This window comes from Cupressus sempervirens, chromosome 4, assembly GCF_028749045.1.
Source record: "Cupressus sempervirens isolate cs-2001-9-10 chromosome 4, ASM2874904v1, whole genome shotgun sequence".
NCBI classification, from domain to species: Eukaryota; Viridiplantae; Streptophyta; class Pinopsida; order Cupressales; family Cupressaceae; genus Cupressus; species Cupressus sempervirens.
Genome location: NC_143121.1, coordinates 15,264,382 through 15,290,276, shown reverse-complemented (window position 1 = coordinate 15,290,276; position 25,895 = coordinate 15,264,382). Strand labels below are relative to the sequence as shown.

Below are 25,895 nucleotides of genomic sequence, written 5' to 3'. Positions count from 1 at the left end.
TAGCTTAGTTCATGTATTATTGGAGTTAAGTCACTTTTAATGTAATGTGTTGTTTTGTGTGTGTCATTTGACAGATATGCCATGTCATTCAAGGTTTGGCAAGAAGTAACCTAACCTAAACCTAACCCCAATGTAGTACCCAAGTTGACCTCACATAGAAAAAAATGCCATGAGAAGTCTCAATCAAAGGAAATTCGAATTTGGACTTGGCTAGAGTTCTGAGGGGTCATTAGGTGGTCCCAAAGTGTCTTTTATGTGAAAATAAGCTTTTCATGTGATATTATAGCATGTTAAGTACCTATTTTGACCATGATAGTGACTAGACAGCCTAGAGCCCCCCTCTATCCATGCATTCTTCCACCAATTTCGAAAATGGACTTGTCACATGTGTCCTTTTCCATGTTTCCACTAAACCAAATATAGCAGAACCAGAGGAGACAAGTTTGTAAGAAGTAGTGGCTTAGTGTTTTTCTTATTATAAGTTAGTGGGAAGGCTTTATTAGAGGGTCTTGGCCGAACTAGTGGGGTGTCTACCCACTCTCTAATTTTAGAGATAGTTAGGTTGTGGAGGGAGATTAAGAGAGCTCTTCTACAACTATCCTTACCCTAGCTTGGACCAAGGTTGGTGACTTAAACATGTTCTTTTATTCCTTTTCTTTAGTATGGATAATAAGATCTGCAAGTGTGAAAAGTTATCAATGGAGTATGCATTGCATTGTTAATCTTGTGTTATGAGCTTGTCATTGTGTTGGGACGAAGTGAATGTGTTTTGTGCTTTTGGATATCCTTTCTTGGTTTTGTTTTGTTGTTCTTCATTTTTCTTTTGTTGTTTCTTGTTTGAATGTGAGTGTTGATTGTGATTATGGGTGTGAAGGCTTCACTCACCCTCGGGAGGGCAGAGAAGCCTTGGGTGAAGGGAATAAGTTGGTTTTGACATTGCAAGTGAGAAAGAAAATTTTGTTTTTACCTCATGATGAGGTTGTTATTATCATGGAGCATGGGCTCCATCATGGCCGTGAATCTTGTTGTTTGGGATGTACAAGGAGGTTTGGTGGATGAGGAGAAGATGGTTGTTTTGAAGGCCTTGAGAGGCAATGCAGTGGAAATATGTTGTTTATGTTGTTGTGGCCTTGAGAGGCAAAATACATTGGCAATATGATATTTGTGATGTTAGAATTTCTCCTCCTTGAAGAGCCCACCTTCACCCAAAATTTTATGATTCCAATTGTGAATCATTGTGCAAGCCATGGAAGGGTGTTGATTGTGTTTTTTGTTGTGTCTTAATGCAAAATTTTGTGATGTATGTGTGTAACCTGGTTTGAGCCTTGTTCCCCTAGTGCGGGGGTGGTCTCTTTCGAGGCCTATGGTTGGGTGGAAAGCACCCATGGTCCTTGTTGTTTTGTTGTGATGCATTTATAGATTTGTGGTCAAGGGAGAAATGGAAAAGAGCTTGGAATGATAATCTTGTTGAACTCTTGTTTGAAAGAGAAAAGAAAAGTTGACATTGTGCATTTCATTGTAAGGAGAAACCTACATCTTATTTGTTTCATTGAATTATTATTTCATATTAGAAATGTAAAGCTTGTGAAAGTATAGCTTGGTCATTATGTTAAGATGATAATTCATATCTAATGACATGAAGAGATGAATGTATTTGATGACATAATTGCATTACAAGTTAATCCATTTCAATAGGTAGTTTAATGTATAATCCTCCTAGAAAATGTTAGGTATTGTTGAGTAATGTTCATTCTTGAGTCATAGATGGAAAATGCACTCAGTTATGATTGCTCTACAAAGAAAAAAAAAAAAGCTCCATTGTGTAGATAAGTTGGTCAGGTAAATTCATCTAAAGTTTTTTTATATAAGGAATTGATCTAACAGATGTGTTTAAAATGGATCTTATTTAAATGTAATGGATAAGATAGATGTAGTCTTGCAATTTTTAGGTATAAATAAACTTAGGATGCAAGCTTATGCTTCCATGTTTTCAAGTAATCTTAACAACATTGTTAACTTTAGTATATTCATATGCATGGTAGGTAATGATATTAAGCTAATTATCAAATTATGATTTAAATGGAAAGAAAATTAAATCTAATAACTTGGTGATGAAACTCACCACTAGAACTCTAAACCTAAATGTGCACATTTTCTCTCTGGAAAATGTATGGAAGGAAGAAATAAATTTTTGCCAAGAATAAAGAGCAATAAAATATTAGGAGGATATCCTTGAAGCTATTATAGGGCAACCTATAAATATAGAGGGTATATCTTAGGGTGATAAACTAATAATAATAAAAGAATCAAGCTTTAAAAAAATTGTATATTTACCCACTACATAACAAGGTGCTCATCTTCCTAGGAGTAAGTAAAGTTAAAAAGGGTTTTAAAAAAAAAGCAAACATAGTCATAGTTCTGACAAAAGTCAGAAAGCATACTCTTGCTTTGGATGCCTAAACACACTTGAAAAGAAATATGGTAGGGCACATATAACCAACACTCCATACCTAGTGAGGAGATAAGAGTTTAGGGAAACATGAGGTATAGATGAATGATGGGAATGAATGTCAGTGATGTGTAAATTGATATTTTTTGATGACTAGTCATTTTAAATTAATAAAATTTACTAAGATTAAAATTCACAAAAAAGGGGCCGGGGATACAGGATCACCCCACGAAAGAGTTCAAATGATCAAAGCTAGAATAAACAACATGGTCTCAGCCAGAAACTATAAACTATTCATAAAAAAAAAACACAACCTCAGGCTGCCAATGTAGTACCAGTAGAGAGAGGAGGATTATCTTTATCTGGAAATCCCCATGCATCAGTGGAATTGTGAGGCAGATTGGGAATAGTCCAACCGTCAGTAGCATCTATAGGATTTGGGGTAGTCATAGTCTCTGCATCCTTCTTGTCTGGCTGTGGAGGAGAAATTTCCAAGGCCAGCCGAGGAAACTTGCCAGAGTGCACCCATCCAGGGGGAGCAGCTAGAGATCGGCCAGAAGCCCACCCAGGGGGGGGAGCCAGGGACTAGCCAAAACCATCAGATGGTGGGGAAGCGGAGCGGTGCCTCCAATCATCATGACCACTGTTGGGAGAGCAGTGGCGGGGACCCTAGGAGCATGGTGTGTGTGAATGGCAGCCAAAGGACTTGCATCATGAACAAAAACCACGAGACAAGCAGGCATTGGTCGAGGCATCTAGAGGCACTCTGGAAATGGTGCAAAGAGCATTGCCCCAATGATTTAACAATTCCTGTAAGTGTGCAACCTCCAGGGAAACTTTATTAGCTTGCACCTATATCTCCATAATGTAATTGTTACAAATGCATGCCTTAGTGTACATAGCAATGTTAACACCCAAAAAGTTGTGAGTGAATAAAACTGCATTCCTATCTTTCCACAGAGAAAACAAAATTTCCATCCTGAAAGTATACCAAATCTGGGAGAACTTTCAAGGAAATATGGGGGAATCACCCAGTAGGATCATGTGCCATTAAAAAGGTTCGGGCCTGAAGGGCTTGAAAATATCATGAATCCAGTGCCAATAATTCTGAGCACGCTTGCAAAACTAAAAAAATGAAAAAAGGACTCAAGTTGACCACAGAAGGGCCATCTGAGATTAGGAACCCCAATGTGCTTGAGCTGAGGCCCCAAGGGAAGACCTTGGAAGGCAAGGCACCAAGAAAAGTGTGCAATCTTAGGTTTTGTAATGGAAATCCAAATGGTGTCAAACCATTTTCTCCATTGAGAAAGTGAAGAATGCAGATGCCACCATTGATTAAGCATGTCCACCATCGGAAGGTGGGACAAAAGCCATCTGTATCTCATATTGGGCTTATAATTGGTAAATGGAGTGGTAGGAAACCACTTCAAATCATACCACCAAGGACGAATAGACTGAATCCCCACTTTATGAAGTAAGTGCATAGGATGGAAGACAACAGAAGGTCATAAGTCTAGTGATCAGCATGAACAAGGAAATATTGAACTTGCATATCCTCCCATGACCTAAAATTCATGGTGACTCATGAAAAAATGTCCTTGGTAGTGCAGATGTCATGTTTAAAGAAACGTAGAGCACTAGCACCTTGAGTCTTGGCAAGAGGAGTACCTTGGAAGGAAAACAGGAGAGACCACCAAATGTTCTTTTGATTTAAGGACAACCCATTGCAAAACTCATCACCAGCCCAATGAAGCCAAGGTTTAACAACTTTTTAGGCTTTCTAGATGCTCTCTATAACAAAAGAGCCCTATATGACCATTGGTTCACGCATAGTGAGAAGGGTTTGAAAACCAATCCCCTTCCATGCTGGTCTGTTAGCAGGAAAGCCTAAAGAGATGCAATGCCTAACATGAATTTTCTAGGCTTCATCTCCATAAATAGCTCTAATAATCCATTTAGCATACAGGGCAAGGCCCTTCTTTCGAGTGGAAAGCACACTGAGACCCCCAAATTCCCTTGGGAGACAACAAAAATCCCAAGCAACTTTGTGAAAACCATGATGGTCAGAACCAGAGGCCCAAAGAAAATCTCTGAGAAAACATTCTAATTTGAGATAGGAAACTTTGGAGTGAGCCCAACAAGAAGAATAATACACATGGGTGGTAGCCAAAATCTTAGAACAAATCTGGAATTTACCAGCAAGAGAAAGTGGCTTAGTGATCCAATAATCAAGCTTTTTGCTAATCTTTGTAAGCACAGCATTCCAAAGTTCCACAGGGGAAGCCTGGAAAGAAAAGGGAATGCCAAGAAAGAAAAAGATTTCTCCATGAGTAACCCATTTCCATTGGAATTGGCTGAGCCAAGGTGGAGCTGGCAAAAAAGACTGTCAGTAGCAGAGCATTTTATGCCATTAAATGGCAGAGCCAGAGGCTTGACAAAAAGTTTCCAAACAATTTAACGCATTTTTTATGTTTTCTTCATCTTCAAGAAGAGTAAGAAAAGAATCATCAGCAAAATGACCATTGACTAATTGGGAGGAAGAATCAGGTAAGGAAATGCCATGTACAAGTCCTGAAGACATAGAGTGAGCAAGTAAATAACCAAAACCTTCTGCAGCAAGGACATAAAGTGTTGGAGCTAGCAGACAACCTTGTTTGATGGAACAAAATAGTCCAAAAGCTTCAGATTATGAATTATTGATGGTGATGCAAGCATTAGCATCACCAAAGAGCATCTCCATAGATTGAAGGAAATTGAGAGCAAAACCCAAAGCTTGAAGCATAGCCAAAATGAAAGGCCATTCAATGCGATCATAGGCTTTAGCAAAATCTATCTTTAAAAAGATAGCCTAATGCTTGGACTTATGGGCCCATTCCATACCTTCCCAGATAGCAATGATGTTGTCAAGAATATACTTGGATTTGATGAAGCCAGTTTGTTCAAGCCGCACAATTAGAGGAAGCATATGGCAAATTTTGAGAGAGAGCGCCTTAGCAATGATCTTATAAGACACATTCAGGAGGGTGATGGGCCTCTAGTTGTAGATGTCATCAAGATCACCAACTTTAGGTATGAATTTAATATTGCCTTTATTTATGATCACTCCTAAGCTTTTAGAATGGTATGCTTCAAGATAGACTTTGTGCAGATCAGGACCAATTTTCTCCAAAAGATGTTTTTAAAATTCATAGGGAAGTCCATCACACCTAGGGGATTTGTCACTCACCATGGAGTAAACTACCTCTTTAAGGTCTTAGAGGGAAAGAAGTTTCTCACAGAAAGCATGTTGCTCAGCCACGAGGCAGTTTGGAGTAATAGTAATACACTTTCTGAGAGCTTCCTCCTGAGCAACTGAATGGCCTTATGAAGCAAAGACATTCTCATAGTGAAGAAAAAAAGCTTGTAGGATGTTAGGTAGACTAGAAAGAACATCAATTCCCTATTTTATCTTTTTAATCCCAACATTGTTATGACAGGCTCGGAGAGCCTAGAAGAACTCCTTCAAGGCTTTGTCGCCAACCTCGAACTAGTGGAGACGGGCTTTGATTTGAGCTCCTCGGGCAACATAGTTATCAGCAATTTTCTTTTCACGGTGAAGCTTGGCTAGCTAAATTTGTAGATCCACATCAAAGGGGTTGAAGGTGAGTGCTTCAAAGGCTTTTTTGAGGGCAAGGGTGTTGGCTTCATAAGAACATTTTCTAAAAATTGCTAGTTGACACCCGTAGATGCACAAAAATTGAGTTGTTCTAGTAATAGCATCATTCTACCATTGAATCCAACCTCGATGGGAATGTGGACGTGGTTCCAAATTCTAGACATGTTGTATGTGGGAGATGGTGGAAGCATGCAATAACACAAATGTGTTGAGGAAGAATTGAGACTTGGCAACTTTGGAGATAGTTGTTTACCAAAAAATGACAAAATAAATGGGATAGTGGTCTGACAATGTCACATCTATCAGGGGAATGACAGGTAGATCATGATCTTCAGAAAAGGAAAAAAAAAAGATTGCGTCAAGATCATAGCATGATCAAGACATTTCAATATGCGATCAAGACCGGCTTCAAAATTGGACCAAGTGTGCTAGGCCCCACTATCATGACAACAACTAGTATTGGGATAAAAAAGGCCCAATTTATGACACATGTAAAACCAGGCTTCTCTTTCCCTAGCTATCCAACGAAAAGAAAGAATGCCATCTTTGTCAGAGGCCACTTCAACCATATTGAAGTCCCCACATAGGACCCAAGTAGCTGGTGACAAGTTGTCAGCAAGCCAAACCCACAATTGTGCCCTTTCCACAGCATCATTGGAGGCATAAACATTAATTTCTCCAAAAGAATGATTGTTAATGGAAAGAAAAAGCCAAATAATACGGTGTGTGGGGTCAAAATCATGTGAGATAATAGCAGAATTAAGGTGAGGTGATAGGAGAGTAACTACACCACCTCGGCCAGCTTCATGTTGAGAAGAAAATATGATGCTATCCTGCCAAATGACTCAGCATGCAAAAAGCATGAAACCAGAAATCTAAACTTGTTGTAAGCAAAGAAAATCTAAATTCGCAAGTCTATGATGGGTATCTCGGACATAGAACTTTCTAGGGAGATCTGTAAGACCTCAAACATTCCAAGAGAGGAAGTTCATGAGCACTCTTCCATTTCATCCTCATCCTCTAGAGAGGAGTAACTATTCTACAAAAAGGTAGAAACCAGGTGGAAGTCAGATGAAAAATCCTCTCAACTTACAACCTGTCATTTTACCCCTAATATCTCTATACGTCCAGGAGGACTACGAGAATGCTTTGTTGCTGATGGTACTATGTAAGAGACTTCAAGAGGAGAATGAGCCCTAGCCAAGGACAAGGCCCTAGTGGCCACCTTAATCCCCTACGAACCAGCAGGGTTTGAAACCTTCGAAATCAGAACAAGTGCAATGGAAGTTGTTGGTGTCTCCATGCTAGTAGGTGCTGACACTTTGATGGAAGCAAGAGGAATCATGGTAAATGTCGCATAGGATGGCTTGGGGGCCAAAGGATTCAATGCAGGCTTGCCCTTGTGCCCAACAATAACCCATTCTTCTTTTTTTCCTTTGACCTGTTTGATAGGCATCACTTTAGGCTGGGTTTTGACCCTAGGCATAGCCAAAGGGCAATCCCTAATCTTGTGTTCTGTAGACTGGCACCTATAATAGGTGTTAGTTAGGTTCAAGTAAAGCACCTTTTGTGAGAAGGTTTGAGCACTAATCTATATTTCCATAGAATCCTTGAGATCTTTAGAAAGATCAACTTCAATGCAAACATGCCGCTGAGGGTGAGCATTAAAAAATTTCACTGGCTCCTTGGTGACAACTTTTCCAAGGGCTTGGGCAATAGACTCAATAAAAGGCCAGTAGGGCAAGGGTAGACCTGAGAATTTGACCCAAACAGGAACCCTAAGCTTTTCATCATCCGAGAGAGAGAAGTCTCGAGACCATTTCTAAAAAACAAGCAGAAAGGAATGCATAGACCAAGGGCCATTGGTAAAAACTATGTCTACTTGTGACGGGTTAGCAAAGTGAAATAAAAAAAAACTTTTGGTAAGGTTTTGCATAGCGTCAAGGCAGACTCCATGAGGAGTCCAGCTTTTGTTGACCCATTCCCTGAGCATAGCTTTAGGGGCAGTCCTACCAACAAAATACCCTATCAAGGTATGTTGTTCTAACTAGTCAGATGCAACATCAAATTCTTGCAAAGGAAGGACAATATCAGGATTACCTCGTGGAAAACCTTCAGGACAAACTTGCATGGGCATTTGTTCGGTGGCAGTGCCATGGTAGTCTGAAGTAGAAGCATGAACACTAGAAACAACTGGTTCACCGCTGGTTGGAGCCATTATATCCTAACCTAAAGCTTCTGTAGTAAATGCAATATTACAAGTGCCAACAGAAGGGGAGTGCAAGCGAAGGGTTGTACCATGTAAATTGATTTTAAGAAACTAGTGCATTGGGAAAGGTCAATGGGACCTATGACTATTCACCATTAGTGGGAAGATAGAGTGGGCACATGGTGCCACAACATAGGAATTCGATGTGGAAAGGGGCTGACTTTGGGAATAGAGATTATTTGGGATGCTGGTATGTGTAGGTGATTATTAAGGGTAGCTAATATAGTGGTAGGTAGTAGTAATTTGTTTGTGTTAAGAGTGTATTTTTAAAAAAATGAGAATGTATTTATTTTAATTAGGATGGTCAGGATTTTAATTAAATGAATAAAAAAATGATAGTTAGCAATGTTAAACCTTAAAATTTTTGTCCTTTTTATGACATGTCATACTAAATTAAAAGTTATTTAAATACATCAACTTATTTTTGCATTGAGGATATTGGTACTATTGAATAATTAATTAATTAATAGGGAATTAATTGAAAACAAAATCAAATAACTAAATAAATAATTAACCTTACATTTTGACCATTAAAATCCCTCTTACAAACATGAATAAAAATAAGCAATAAAAATATAGGCATCATGATGCCATGAAAAAAAATAAAAAATTAAAAAGGGGGGTAAAAGAGAGTGCATGCATGGACAAGCATGGCTCTCTGATTTAAATGTTCAATACCATTAATCCTCCATTAAAGCCCCACTTTCAACCTGCATCAAGAAACACAAGGGAAGCCATAATGATTTAAGATCCTATTTAAAAGAAATAAGAAGAAGAACAAAACAAAAAAAATAAGGGTTGCCTCCTCCACTTTCTAGCACTCCATAAAATCTACAACACAAGGCAAACCAAATAAGAAATAATGTACAAGAAAAATAAATATATAAGGCTAGCTATTAAGCACATAAAACAAGACGAGAAGAGAAATAAGAAACTTTCAAAAAAAAAGAAATTGAAAAAGAAACCTAATTAGGTTGTAGGCTTTCTATATCTTAATGAAGATTATGAAATAGAGTTTCCCTCCATACTTTTGTTTTCTTGAAGATCATTGAGAATGCTTTTAGAATGTTTCTAACAAGTTTTCTCCCAAAAGGTCACTTAAAATATAGAAACTTCTAAAATATAGTAAGATGGGGTGATATTGAAGGGAAATATTAAATTTTAAAATGTGGGTTAAATAGTTGTAGTAGATTAGCAAGTAATATTAAGTGGGTTGATTTTCTATAAGATATAAATTTTAAAAGGTAATCTTAATTATTATAAGGTAATGATGTTATTATTAACTAGAAGATTAAATATTGAAGTTAGAATTTGAGAGAGGTGTGTTCATTAGTAATCATGATATAATAACCGTTGTAATGCTCTGATAAAACAAGTAACATTAATCTAATTTTAAAAATAATAATAATAATAAAATTATTATGTCATAATGTCATAAATTCAAAGTTTTAACTAAAAGGTTTTAAACTATCAAATTATCTGAGATACTATTAAGATTTGTTCCTTTTAAAGAGGATTTTAATTTTATTTAAAATCCTAACTAGATTGTGAATTATATATATATATATATTTTAGAATTATGAATGATGACTTAAGTTTTGTTTATTTTTTTGTAATTATATCAAGGAAGTGTCTAAGTCCAATATGTGGGTGCATGTTAGTTTAAGCTAAAATTATTTAAAATAGGTTAAAATGATTTTCTCACCATTCATTAGAACGTTCATAACAAGTATAGATTTATATATTTTACTATTAAGTTCACCTGACACAAAAAAAATAAAAAATTGTTGGTTGAGTTTTATCTTGTAAAATTTGGGCATGATAGTAGTTCTAGTGAGATAAATAAGTCATCAGCCTTGGAGGCAGTTAGAGGTGGAAAAACCTATTCTCCAAGGGATGTCAGAAAAATTGGTGAAGGTTAAGCAAGAATAAACACCATCTACCAAGAAAATGGTCAAGCAGACCACGGGTGGACTAGAAAAAAGAAGAAAGACAATACAAGTTAGTGATTCTAAAGAATTTAAGAATGAAACTAAGGATAGGTTAGAAGAGAAAGTTGTACAAGAGGGTAGCAAGAAAGAAAGCATGTGATGCAACATAACCAGGTAGTGAGAACAAATAAGGTTCCTAGAATCCTCTTCATTGAAGGTTACAGAACAATGAGTGTCATTATCAATACAATTAGACATAGACACCTATTATGAGTATTTGATAAGGTAGTAATATTTATCACAACCCAAATCAATCTAAGGAATCCCCAATCACAAGGAAACCTATCACAAAGACAACTAATCTCTAGTTTCTATTTAGGTTATCAAAAGGCTTATTTGACAGAAAACCCCCAAAACACATATAAGGTCTAGGGTTTACTTCCATGAATGGAAATGCAATATTTAGGTCTAGACTAAGATGAATCCAACATTAGGTTCAATCTATGAAACTTCCATTGCTCGGTTACTTCACAAACTCAAGATTACGCTTGTATGCTTTGAACATGGAAACTCAATTTAACACAAGCATTTCATCACAACCCAAGAAAAGAATCACTAATTTGGATAACCTTTTTGGGTCTATAAAACATATTGAAATCTTGGGATATCAAGACAAGTATGTAGCAACTGAGTTTTTTAAGGCTCGCCTAAGAATATAGGCAATTAGGTCTCCATTAACAAAGGAAGTACCCTACCCCTTGAAAAAAAATTCCTTCCAAAAAATTGAACATGATGGGGGTCATTTAATATGATCACAAACCAATTTTCAAGCATTGAAATGTTCTCAAAGTCAAGTTATGGGAGCTGTTGCTACAAATTCTTGGCATGCACATGGATCTTGCATGCTTAGGGCTTCAAGTTTCTCTCCTCAACTTGTTTATTTTGTCCTAAAACCAAAAGGAACTTAAAATATATTATCCTAACTTGTATCCCACCGAAGTCCATTAAATTTCCATTGTGAAATCTCAAGGTATGAGAGAAAATAGATGAAACCCTCGAAAAAGAGACAAAATGATGACAACAGTGAGTAAAATGGTAATATATAGAGTTGAAGGAGAAATTAGGACCTCATTTTAAGTGAAAAAAAAGGAATATTCACCAATATATCCAGCCACACTATATTTCCATACTTTTATGTCAGACGGCATCCATACAACATGTTACAACATCAGATTTGGCATAAAAACTTGATATTTTTATTGGTTTCAAGGTAAAATTACACATTTGTGCATACCACCCACATAAGTGGGCTAATTTAGTCCTTCCCAATGGTTATAAAAACTATCTGAACCATATATGACCATTGGGATTCAATTTACAACATTTAGGAAAATGTTGCTAAAAAGTTGCTCGACAACTTTTAACAGCTTTGCAATTTTGGTGCATTTTTTTTTACTAGGTTCACTAAACTAGATTCTATGTGATCCAATATGGAATAAAACATTTTAAAACATGAAAAATAACTATCCTAATTTTCTAGGCTATTTTACACCTTTGACCATAGTTGACCAAGGGCTTATAGTACACCAATCTTGGAACTAGGTCTCACAAATGGGTCTAATGAAATAGCCAATATTCCTAATCAATCTTAAGGATTTAAAACATTTCAAAAGTGGTATTTTCATTCCATTTCATGAATATTTATTGGGGTGCTCCTATATAATACTCCCCATTATCTTTAGATCTTAAGTTGCCACTTGAGTCAAGTTGATCAATTGCAGTGCCATGTTGAAGGATCTATTCTTCAGTCAACCAATTAGCATCAATGTTAGGTAAACTCTTCTATCTAACAAGTTACTACATGTATGTTTTAGTCCTAGTCTTCCTAAGGAATTTAGATGCCAAGATCTTCTCCAATTGCATCATTTTGTTAGGTGAGAGATTTGTGACAAAATCTGATGTATCAACATTATTTGAACTTATACCCACAACATTGCAATCTACATTACCTTTAAAGAGAGTTAGGTTAGCAACAATTAAGATAGGGGAAATAGACAATGTAGTGGGCAAGGATATTTCATAAGAATTTTTTCCCATTTTTTGCAAAACTATGCATGGGTCAACTTTCTTCATGTATAGCTTAGAATACCTTCCCTTTGGTAATCTCTCCTTCCTGAGGTATGACCAAACTTTATCTCCAATGTAAAAATGAACTTCTCTTCTCCGTTTATTTGCATGTTCTTTATATTGTTGAGCTATTTCTTTCAATCTAGTCTTTACATCTTCTTGGACTTGGTTGATAAGTTTTGTCAAGTCTTCTCCTTGAGGACTATCTTTAAATTCTTATGGTAGGTCTCTTAGATCCTATGGGTCTCTAGGATGTAGACCATACACTATTTGAAAAGGTGTCATGCCAGTAGACTTGTTCAAGGAATCATTTAAAGAAAATGCTACTTAAGAGAGTTTAACATCTCAGCTCTAATTATATTGCTTAGCCTAAGGATGTTTCCAAGTGATCTATTCACCACTTTTGATTGGCCACTATTTTGTGGGTGATAAGAAGAACTATTGGTTAAACTTGGGCCAAATTTATTCTAGAGTGTATGCCAAAAATACTCTTGGAATTTTACATCCCTATCTAAAATAGTTGTTTCTGGTAAGCCATGAATTCTTACAACTTCTTTGAAGAAAAGGTTGGCAATGTGTGAGGCATCATTAGTACTTTTGCATGGAACAAAGTGCACCATTTTCCTAAACTTGTCTACAAGAAAAAACACATTGTCAAATCCTTCTTTGCTTTTAGGAAGCCCCATTGCAAAATCCATAGAGATGCACTCCCAAGGTCTAGTAACTATATATTGGCAAGGGTTGTTATAACCCCTAATTAGTAGATACACCCTTAGCTTGCTGACATATAGTGTAACCTTCCACAAATTTCTTAATATCATTAGACATTTTAGGCCAATAAAAACTCCTCTTAATCTATTCAGATATTTTATCAATGCCAAAGTAACCACCCATGCCACCACAATGCTTTGGTTTTATGATATTTAGCCTCATAGAGAATCTTGGTATGTAAAGTTGAGAACCTTTGAATAAAAGATCATTTTAAATAATATATTAATAAAAATCAGTATGATATTTTCCTATCAATTTAGTGCAAACCTTGAATGCTTCTTCAAAATCTAGATCTCTTTCATAGAGATGCTTGAGGGCATCAATCAAAATACTCTATAATTAGATTTCTTCAATTAAGAAAACCCCTCTATTGATGGCATCAACAAAATTTTTTTCTTGACCTTTCTGGTGTTTCAATGTGAGTGAGTATGCTTGTAGTTGCTCCATCCATTTGATATTCTTAACACTTAACTTTTCCTAAGATTTCAAGAAGCTAAGGGCATGGTTGTCAATATAAATAACAAACTCCTTTGGCAAAAGGTAATCATCTATAGACACCCAAAAATTGGCAAAGACATAAATCACATAATTATGATCAATTAGTGCAAATTAATAAGACCTAAATCAACTTCAAAAGAGGAGAGAAGCAATTCAAAATCATAAAATGAAATTCAAGAAAAAGGGAGGGAAAATATTTTTTTTGAGAATAAAGGGAACTTTTATTAAATCAATAAATCCACTTATTCTCACAAAATAAAAATCCTCATTTTATATAGAGAATTAAAAGAAATCAAAATTTAGCTATAAATCATGACTTTTTGGGCTCCTTTTATCTCTCATGAGACATTTTTGTGGAAAATAAAAGTCATATTTAGCCACAAATCATGACTTTTTGGGCTCCTCATTTTGTCTCTCATGAGACATTTTTGCTGAAAATAAAAGTCATATTTAGCCACAAACCATGACTTTTGGGCTCCTTCTCTTGTTTCTCATGAGACATTTTTCTTGAAAATAAAAGTCATATTTAGCCACAAACCATCACTTTTGGGCTCCTTCTCTTGTCTCTCATGAGACATTTTTGTTCAAATAAAGCCTTATCTAGCCACAAATCATAACTTTTGAGATCCTTCTCTTATCTCTCATGAGACATTTTTTTTGACGTGAAAATCACATGGAGCCTCCAATCAAGACCCTTGAGCTCCTTTCAATTTCACTTTCACCCACCAAGTGAAAGGGGAAAACTCAAATTCTTACCCCAACCCCTTCTAAAATCCTATAAATAGAAGGAGAATTCAAGAGCAAAATAGACCCAAGTCTTAGGCATTTGCACTATAGGTACATTTTGATTCATTATTTAGCATTCTTATTCTAGCATTTTTTTTTATAGAATTTTATCATTATTTTGTGTTATTTGGCATCATTTATCACTTGTTAGTTCATTGCATATTCATTTTTCAGCATTCTCTCATTCTAGAACTATCACTAAGATGTTGATTTGAGACCTATTTTAGTAGTTTTAGTTAGGTAAACATGAGATACTCATAGAGATTACATTTTGATGATGATATCTTGGGTTTAGTTTAGTTTTTCATCAATTCATTTTTATTCTACACTAAGGTTTCATGAATACATGTTCACACTGTGTACAAATTGGCACCCACCGTGGGGCTTCGTATTAAAGCCTCTTTGTTCTTCAAGCTTTCTTGCTAATCTTTTATTCTTCTATTAGATCCATTATTATGCTACTTTTGTTTTGTAGGTTTGGAGAGTGATTTTTGAAGGAGTTTAAATACTAAAGCTTGTTGTTGAGAACTTCTATCTTCTTGTCTTCTTCTCTCATACATCCTTGGCGTCCATCATGAGTTTTCATCCTTGCATTTGCATATTAGCTTAAATCCATATTTCTTTTCATAGATTAGTATTGGATTATTATAACCTTTCCTTTCTTGCATTGCTTTGTATTATTATCATTTAGATTAGTTTTCATCTCCATTTTCATGCATAGTGGATCCTTGAATCTCTTGTTTTATGGTTGTACTTGAGTCTGATCTTTTGCAGGTTCTATAGCATGTGACAAGCTTCATACCAAGATTAGAAAACTTTCAAAGGTGTTTCCAAGCTCACAACTATTATATCTATCAAAAATCACAAACACAAGGCTACTAGAAATGTGCGATAGGAATAAAGACTCTCAAAAATGCACCTAGCCCTTTCTAGCTTTGATTCAGGTAGGTGGACCATGGCTCTTGTCAATTAAAAGTGTGGCATTTATCAAAATTTCAAACATAGTTTAATAAGAAAATTTAATCTTTTTGATTTGATAAAGAAGTAGGCCTATGCTCTTAAGTCTTTGGAGTTGATCAGAATGCCCAACCTTCTGTAAAGAAGGGAAAGAACCCACACACAGCCTAATTAGGAGTCCCCTATCTTCAATAGTATAAGGGCTAGTAAATAATCATTTGTGTTTCTCATGTTTGGGGAACCAAAATAGTAGGGCTATGCTCTCACTCTTCTTCACTGATCAGATTCCCAGACCTGTTTGTGACTTCAATTTCCTTCTTTTCACTAGGTAAGATTATCTAGCCATAGAAGGGCTACCTCTTGGGTTACCTTAGTAGGGCCAGTGAGAGGGATTGCCCCCAATCTTGCATTCTTAATTGAATGCAAGCCACCTGTGTTTCAAAAATAACCTTCCTCTAGTAGTCCCATTAAGGATTGTGCCAAACCTCCCTGGCATTGGTGGGAAGCTCTCTGTCACAAGAGAGGTAAATTCAAACATAGTTGGAACAGTAAGACCCACTAGTCACCAACCTTTAGATAACCTTATCAAGAAGCCATTTTCTTCCATTTCTAGTTGTGTGTATTTTTTACATCTTGCATTGGTTCTATTGCTATTGTTCTTGGAAGTGTTTTAAAACTTAATAACAAACACCAGTGTGGATCATAAACCTTCAAGAAGGAAAAACCTCAAACTGGTACCAAGAAACCAAGCTCAAAACCAAGACATTGCTGAACTTACACTACATGAAATAGTGCTTTTGAACATTCCTATAATGCTTTTGATCTCTATCATGACACATATGCGCATAGAAAAACACATTTGAGCCTTGAAAAAATTCATCTGACCATCCTTGTGACGCATCTAAGTAATGAAATAATGCATTTGATCACTAAAATAGTGCATCTGACCATTCTTGTGATGAATCTAAGCAAAAACATGATACTTGTGAACAAACAATAAATTTGGATACCCTTTTTTGTGCTAGTATTTTATAAAGTCTGAAAATTTATGTGTCTGATTGAAAACATCTTTTGAAAACAAGTGAAGCTACATGATCATCAATCCAATAGTTACCATTACCTCACTTTGCACATCAAGCTAGGAACATTTGGAAACAGACATCCATACCCGACTTCGCAAAAGTGAACCTTATTCTACCAACATTGGCAAATGCCTTGTCTAATTTATCTTGTCACTACAAACAAATCATGGTCAACAAAAGATTTCACCTTTTGAATAATGCCTGGACACTAAAAGAATCCAATTTACCTTTCATGCCACCACACAAAACAAGCATCCCAAAAAAACCAAAATGATCGCCCATATGAGTGAGTGCTAGGATAGCAAGTAGAACCATCAAATGCATAGAACCTCTAAACCTCCTCAAATCTACTATAGCAATAGATTGCTTGCCGAACATGGTTACTTACAAGTCACCCTTGTTTGATCAAAATTTTGAATCCTTAGTTGCAATAGGTTCATTGATGCATGGTATGAAAGAAGTATCGAAACTAAAATTGAAGATTTTTAGCAAAATCTTGAACTTGTCGATATCATGGACAAGATTATGGAAAAACACAAAGAATGATAGATAGTCACATTAGCACAACAAGGTGCAAAATTGCCATCCAATTTTGATGTGACTAACCTAAAAAAAGATGGAGAAGAGTCACCCTTAGACATAGTCACACAAAAATTGCAAGACTTGCAACTAGAAATGGAAAAGATGAAAAGAGGAAAAACACAATCCGTAGAGTTTAGCCTCGAAAAGGTGTGTCCCCTGCCATTTGATAAAAACATTACCTTCACACCTTTTCCTCCAAATGTGCAGATACCAAAGTATGACAAATATTTTGGCACAATGGATCCACAAGATCACCCGAGGCTATTCTATATGCTAAGCATGGAGTTTTTCCATGACACAACATACTTAATGCATCTATTTCCTAGGAGTCTCAAAGGACAAGCCATGGAGTGGTCCTTCAAGCTACCCTCCAATATCAAAATATTTGATCAATTGGCCTCCATTTTTATCACCCAATATTCTTACAACATTGAAAGAGAGGTTACAATGATTGATCTATGTAACACAAACCAACTCCTAGGTGAATCATTCAAGACCTTCCTATAGTGATGGAGGCACATGTTTTCTTATGTTAGAAGTTGTAATCTTTCCTTGGTGTGTTTATAAACCAAGGTTAGACCTCCTTTATTTATTGTTATAATATATTAGGATATAATCCAAGGTATCCTAATATATTTCTTTTTTGTCCTTTTTCCACTTCATCTTATTTTGTCCTCTAGTGGAATATGTGAGGACAAATATTTATTGTAATTTGTAATCTAGATTATTCCTCCTTAAGAGGAATCTCACACTTGGCCTCACACACTTATGAATGGTTGCATTCATAGAGATGGGAGTTATTTTATAACTCCTCTCTCACATCTCTATTTAAGAGATGACCTTCCTCTCTCATTTCTAATGAGGTTTCTTCCTCTTCTCAATTATTGTATGAGTGATTCCTCTCTCTCTCTCTCTCTCTCTCTCTCTCTCTCTCTCTCTCTCTCTCTCTTCCTTTTTAGGCTTTCCATGCCTCATTCATAATGTCAAAAGGGGTTTTCTTTTCTTTCTCCTTTCCAAATATCTTGTCTCACGGTCTTGGATCTTGAAGCTTTCTCTCTCCTATTTTATGGTAATATCTTTTCATGCATTAACTCACTTAGATTCTTCCCTATTTTTTGCTTATTTCCATATTTCTTTTTCCATTTCTAACATGGTATCAGAGTAGTTTAATCTTTGTTTTGAATGTTTGCATGAAGGTATGATCCGAAGGAGACTCTTGAGAGAGATTTCACTAATTTATTTTTATTTTTATTTTAATCGTCTTAAGTTGGAAGAAAATGATTTTTTCTTCTTTTTGGGTTTGGCTGGTTTACCACCAAACCCGATTAACTTTTGTTTGCTCCTAATATTTTAAATATATGCTAGTTTTTGATGGGTTACAACCTTTCATAACTAAACAATGTTCAGATTTATGATTTTTTTTCACTAGAACAAGGATTTAGAATTTAGGGTATACCGTCTCGATAGAGTATGAGTTTTAGAAATTAATCTTTTATAATATTGAGGAAAGCTTGTACTTCTTCTTGAGCATATCAAGCTGGTTCTTACACTGCACATCAATTTTAAAGGTCTTGGAGCCTCTCTCATGGTTTTGAAAGTGTCTGCCACATCTTTCCCGTGCTTCTGCTTCAGATTCCCACGGCGTATTCGTCGCACCTTCGCTCAAGCAGTTGTCGCTGTGCCCATGCACATTAGCATTGTCAAATTTTTGTGCTTTGTTTGATGCCCATTCTTGACCATCCACTTGCAGAGCAATTGTACTTGTAGGACACTTCTCCAGTTTCCTTCATCATTTAATTCCATAACAGCTTTTTTAGCTTGTTTAATAGTTTGGTACTCCATAAGAGCATCCAACCTGTTGCTACCTAGCATATCATTCTTGGAAGGTTTCATTAACGATGAGCTAGATTCATTATACCCATGAGGATCACAAACACGTACCATTTTGACATTACCAACACCACCAAAAAGCTTTTCCAAATTTTGGATGGAATAATCACTTGGTAGATTTTCTGCAACAATAGTGCGTGACTGCACCTCCTCAATGTCAATATTAGGTAATGGATGCAGTCGCCTCACTTTCTTGCCATCTTCACTAACAACTAGCTAGGAAGATGACCTTAGTGGAGCTACCACCAATGCATGATTGCTGACAAGACTTTTTATCTTCCTAAAAGATGCCACCATTGAAATAGGTACAAATCCATCTGGATCTTTCTTCACATATTTCATTAAATGTTTGTCTGTAGGAAGATTCACATCGCTGAAATAGAACTCCACCTATTTGACAACCTTTTGCCTTAACTCATCAGCCAGGGATTTTGAAGAAGTAGAAGCAACCGTAGGCTCGGCCTCGTGCTGCTGCTCAACCAGTTGCACCAAAGGTGGTGGCAAAAGCCTTTCTCAAAGTTTTTTTTAATATCTCCAACTTCGCTTGCCCCAAATTGAACCAAGGCCCAACTAGATAGAATGATTCTCAGCTCAAACCAGGAAAGCTATGTGCATACAAGGACAATTTAAAGAACTTTAACACAATCATGATATTGATAAATTATCCCCCCACTATTTTCTATCAGAGTGCTCAATATAGTCGAGTTCAATTCACCTGCATCCATGTCTGTGCACTCTTTACTCCACATGATTTGTATTGTAGTGCAGTTGGAGGATGTAATCATAGGTTGCTCCATTTCCTTTTGTTGTTCTGTCGACTGACCATTTTTGGCCAAGTCCAATTTTTGATTCTCCAGGGGATTCTATTGTCTATCACTTATGAGTTTACATGGAGAGAAGGACTTGTTGATACACTCATTAGTGAATTACAATGGGGCTTGTTGTAGGGCAGCTTGCTAAAATTAAAGGCTATCGAGTTGTTGGTGCCTCATGTAATGATGAACAGAAGCAGTTTTAATTGGTATCATTTTTTTTCATTTTTTAGATGTTGCAGTGTCTGTTGTAAGGTCTCTAATCTCTCTCTTCATTTATTCCTTTTTCTAGATTCTTATCTACAAGATCTAAACTCTATTATTATTTACTAACCTTTTCTTTGCATTGTTAGTTGTAACAAATTTTATATTAATCATATTTATTCTTCTCTTTTGTAACATTATCTCATTATTGTTCTGCTCCTTTATTATTATTTGTATTAATGTTAACAAGTAATTATAATTTTTGGTTTATCTTATATATCTTAATTTCTATTAAAGTTTTTTTTTAAAATTCACCTATCTTATGATTCTTGTCACCATTCTTAAAATCTTATAATGCAATTTAATAAATTTGAATTTGGAGAGAAAATGATAGAAATTTTATCATTTTTTTTTGTGAATATAGGTATTTATATTTTAAAAAAAATTTTGATCAAGCATCAAGGTAAGTACCTCAAGTCTATTTCTTTTAGAACACATATTTATGTTCCATCAATAATTTGGCTTCCATGTGAGCCAGATATGACCTTGTTTCATTATAGGATTTCATATTTTAAGTATATTTATTCAAGTATATATGGGGGCCCACATATATACCCTGATAAATATACAAGCTATTGTGATTTTATTAATTTAGAATGATTTTTTTTCTTCTCTACAATACATATGCTCAAGACTCCATTGCATAAAATATCTTAAGTACTTATGTTTACCCTTAATGGAGTTTTCTACCTGATATCTAATAATTTATGCTTATTGCTCTTCCAAATACTTCTTATTTAGCTCAAATTATTCAGGTTTATGAGTTATCTTACACTATTGCCTTCATTATTTAATAATTTGACTTAATTGATCTATCTGCACATGGTTGCAGTTGTATGCTTTTATAGCATCTCTTTATGCTCATAGTAGCATTTCATGGTTTAATACCATTCCTTTATTATACTTTTTTTGTAAGTTGCATCGAGAGCCAATTTATTAAGGCTAACTATGGTGGACCTGATAGTTTTAAACTGACTCATAGTTACCTTGTCTGGCCCATGGAGTACCCCTCTAACCTATTATTAGTGTGCACTTACTTCAATGGAGTTTCCCTCCATTTGATCCTATCTGTTCCACTTTTATAGGATAATTTCTTTATAGATTTTCCCTCCATTTGGTTCTATTGGTTCCACTTTGGAAGATTAATATTTATATGGAGTTTTCCTCAATTTGATTCTATATGCTCTACTTTGAAAGGTTGATATTTATGGAGTTTCCCTCTATTTGTCCCACTTTGTTCCTCAATTCGAGGATGATATTTTATGGTGATTGCCCATTCCAATCTCTTTGTCTCCTTGGTGTATGCTCCTAGTTGCGATTTATTCATGGTATGACTTCGTACACCTTGCTCATTTTTTGATAGGTGACGAGGCTACCATATCTTGGAGCACTCCAATATTGGAGACTCTATTTGAGAAAGTTGTTTTGACCCATGTTGATCTTTTTCCTCATGGAAATGATGCTACTTGTCCATGATGGATTTCTTTTTTGAAGGGAATATGTTGTTGCTCCTCATTAACCCTTCCTTTGGTCCACATTGAAAAAACTATAACTTGAATAATTTGGTTCTTGAGGCACATGTTCTAATTATTTATTATTGTCTCTCTTATATTTCTTTGATAAATATACAATGTGATAATGTTCTGCATACTTTATTGCTTAGATCATGAGTCATGTAAGTTATGGTGCTGCAGCCCATTAACTTGTAGTGAGATGATTCATTAAGTGGACTGTCTATATCCACATGATTGATGCAATGTTGATGCAGGTATCATTAGTTGGCTTTGTCTGTGGTCATTAGTACATTCGTATAATATACTTTTCGTGAGATCTTTGATCAAATTCTTTTTGTACTTATTGATAATATTTGAGCATATACTGTATCTTGATATCAGGTTATCTCCATTGTTTTGTGGTAACATATTTTATTTTCCTCATTGTTTCTCTATGAGAGTTTTATTATCCTTATTCAAAAGGATTTCTAATTTGAATATAAGCTAAAATACTTCTTCTGGATAGTTGTCTCATTTCTTGTCTCTATGTTTTTCAGGTAATCTATCCAGGCACATACAAGACAATATTATTTGGTGTACATTAAAATAACCTATCCACTTTTCTCTTGGATCTACAAAGATCTACCTACACTCACAAAGACCTTTTGCATAATTGAAGACATTCTCAAAGATCAAGTTTCTGCTATTTAGAATTTTATTGTAAAAATATGGGTTTAATACCCTTTGATGTAATTTCCCCAAGTAAAGATTAAAGGGGCGTGTTAGAAGTTGTAATCTTTCCTTGGTGTGTTTATAAACCAAGGTTATACCTCCTTTCTTTATTTTTATAATATATTAGGATATAAGCCAAGGTATCCTAATATATTTCTTTTTTGTCCTTTCTCCACTTCATCTTATTTTGTCCTCTAGTGGAATATGTGAGGACAAATATTTATTGTAATTTGTAATTTATATTATTCCTCCTTAAGAGGAATCTCACACTTGGCCTCACACACTTATGAATGGTGGCATTCATAGACATGGGAGTTATTTTCTAACTCCTCTCTCACATCTCTATTTAAGAGATGACCCTCCTCTCTCATTTCTAATGAGGTTTCTTCCTCTTCTCAATTATTGTATGAGTGATTGCTCTCTCTCTCTCTTTCTTCCTTCTTAGGCTTTCCATGCCTCATTCATAATGTCACAAGGGGTTTTCTTTGCTTTCCCCTTTTCAAATATCTTGTCTCATGGTGTTGGATCTTGAAGCTTTCTCTCTCCTATTTTATGGTAATATCTTTTCATGCATTAACTCACTTAAATTCTTTCCTATTTTTTGCTTATTTCCATATTTCTTTTTCCATTTCTAACAACTTAATATCATAGAGACATACCAAATAAGGAGAAGACAGATATATTCATCAATAGTCTCTTGAAACCAATGAATTATTAGCTCCAACTCTAAGGGCCTAAATATTTTTAAACCACTTTAGAAAATGTAGCTAAAGTGGAAGAAACCTTGGTAAACAATGACATAATTAAATTATCTAAAGATACTGTTTCTCCAACAATTCCACACAAACACACAATTCCTCTGATTGGTCCACTAATAAGAAAAAATTGTGGTGGAGAAACAATAATAAAAACATCAGAAATGATGGGATAGTTGAATCCACTCATGTCAAAACTCAAACTCAACCCCTTTTAAATCAACCAAATCCTAGTGCCACACCTAAACTAAATAATAGCTACCCATTTTTATTGACATAACAGAAAGACTCCATCTATCTCTAACCAACAAGTGGCTTACAATAAAGCTCCTCCACCACAAATATATCAGTCTTCTGATATACCTAAGGAGTACACACCCATAGGGGTGTCCTATGAGAGTGCTTTACAAACACTTTTGGCTGATGACCTCATCATGTTACTGGAAGCTAAACCATATGAACCCCAAGTCAAACTAAAATGGTGGAATGACAAACACATTTGTGCCTATCATCGTAGTTGGGGCATTTGACAAACAATTGTTTTTCCCTTAAGGGTGTCATCCAAAAAATTGATAAATGATGGAACCATTGAGGTAAACAATATTAGTAATAATGAAGACCATATGGCCTTTAAGAACCTCTTCATGAGTCATGAGAAGGGAGAGTCCTCCAAGGCCAATCAAAATGTACCTCTGCAAACCAAGGTTAATTATGTACAACACTACAATAATACCATTGGCGTGATCTCTGGATTTGATGACACTATAAATGTCATCATAAAAAATGATAAAAATAAAAAATAGTCCTCAAATGTTGTCACCCAGGACCAAGCCTCCAAAATTATCCTACCAGGACCAGTGGCAAATCCTGAACAAGCAACTCCAAGTTCCTGCATGCCCAAGTATAACTTGATTAACCAATTACTCAAGACTTCGGCCCACATCTCCTTTTTGGAACTATTGCAAATCTTCCTAGAGCATAAAGAGATACTCACCAAAGCTTTAGTGCCAAATGATTTAGATTTGAATAGATTCCAAAATATGGTCACCAATTTAGTTGCTCCTCATTGGGTATTTTTTTTTTTTACCCAAGATGACATGTCTATCATATAGCCACAAAATTCTCCTTTGCACATAGAAGTATTCATCCATAGGAACTGAGTTAAGAGAGCATTGGTCGATGGCGGGGTTGGTCTCAATATTTGCATTCTTAGTATAGTGAAAGCCCTTAGGTATGCAAAAGATGCTATTGACCCAAGAAAAAAGATTACCATCAAGGCTTATGATGATGAAGAAAGATCCTCCAAAAGCATGGTCATGTTACAAATTAGAGTAGGGCTGGTCAAGAAAGAAACTGTTTGTTAGGTCTTAGACCTAGAATTAACTTACAACATTTTATTGGGAAGACCATGGATTCATGACATGAAAGCCATTCCCTCCACCTACCACCAATGCCTCAAATTTCCATACATGGGTCAAGAGATAACCATACTTGGAGATCAACACTTTTCCCAATATTGTAGCTCACTTGTCCCTCATAATAGAGAAGAAGTTGATAAACTAACAGATGCTAGTAGACAATCCACAGTTGTACGCACTTCACACTCCACTAACCAAATGAGTAGCCACATATCAAAATCAACTAAGGGTAAAGAGAAAGTCTTTTTTTTGGGTCTTTCTGCTTCTCCATCACCATCATCATCAAAAGATCATAAGCAACTACTCTATGAGGAAATGGATAAAATAATGAAAGAATTTGATAGAAAGTGTAAGTTGCACCATAAAGGGGTAGGTGACTACTTAGTCTCCCTATTTGATACCCCACTTTCTCTAAGGTCTCATGGAAAACTAATGTCCACCAAACCATATCATGCATGTTTTATCAAAGAAAATAGTGTACCTCCAAACCTAGTGGAAAATATCAGTCAACAGAACATTGACATCTCCTCCCACCTACACGAGAAAGGCTTTGACTTACTAAAAAAGATGGGATACATGGGAGATGGTCCCTTAGGAAAAGGGAAAGGAATCATTGAACCTTTGATGGCACACTTTAGATCAAATAAATCTAAAGCACGGGTAGGGTATGATGGACAAGACAAGGTGCAAACCTCTTCCAAAGCTCACCCAAAGCATAATGATTCTTCCTCTTCTACCTTGGTGTGGTTATCCAAGCAAAAAGAAAATTATACCCTAGCAACAACTGATCTCCTAAATGAAAATTTTTCCCTCTCAAGTTCACCTTCCATGGGGAAACTACCTTTAAATGTATCCAATAACGAAGATGATGATGATTTTGCTAAATGGGAATTTGAGTCACTATCTAAAGAATCTCTCCATGACAAAGAATGTGATGTTTTCCATGTACCCACCCTTAACAATTTGGCTATACAAATAACAAACCATAGTTCTAGATCCACTGCACCAAGAAAAAAAATACATCAGGGTGGCTTAGAAGAAGGTGAACAAGTTGAAGGGTTTCAATTTCAAACCTTATTCCCTAACTTCTTCCCAATAGAAGTTGAAGATGATTACTATGAGCCCCTTATAATCTCTACCTTCCCAAACACTCTAGAAGAAGTCCATGTCATAGATCTGATGGATACAGAATATGAGCCATCTAATGAAGTTATGTCTTTAAGCCCCACTGAACCTTTCCCATACTATGAATCACTTTCCCTAGTCCATCCTGAACTCATTAACTAGGATACAACTAAGCCTCATCACCTCCATCATTTTGACACTGACTATAAATTTTTCATCTCCCTTAATGTGGTTGAACCATCTCATCAACGATGAATGAAATAAGAGAATATAGTTGAGTCAGGTATCAATCACCTCAA

At 35.7% G+C, this 25,895-nt stretch overlaps 1 pseudogene; it reads right to left on the bottom strand.

Moving 5' to 3' along the window:
* Nucleotides 1-2,764: 2,764 nt before the first annotated feature.
* Nucleotides 2,765-19,718, bottom strand: LOC149559694 (la-related protein 6C-like; annotated as a pseudogene).
* Between the last annotated feature and the right edge of the window lie 6,177 nt (nt 19,719-25,895).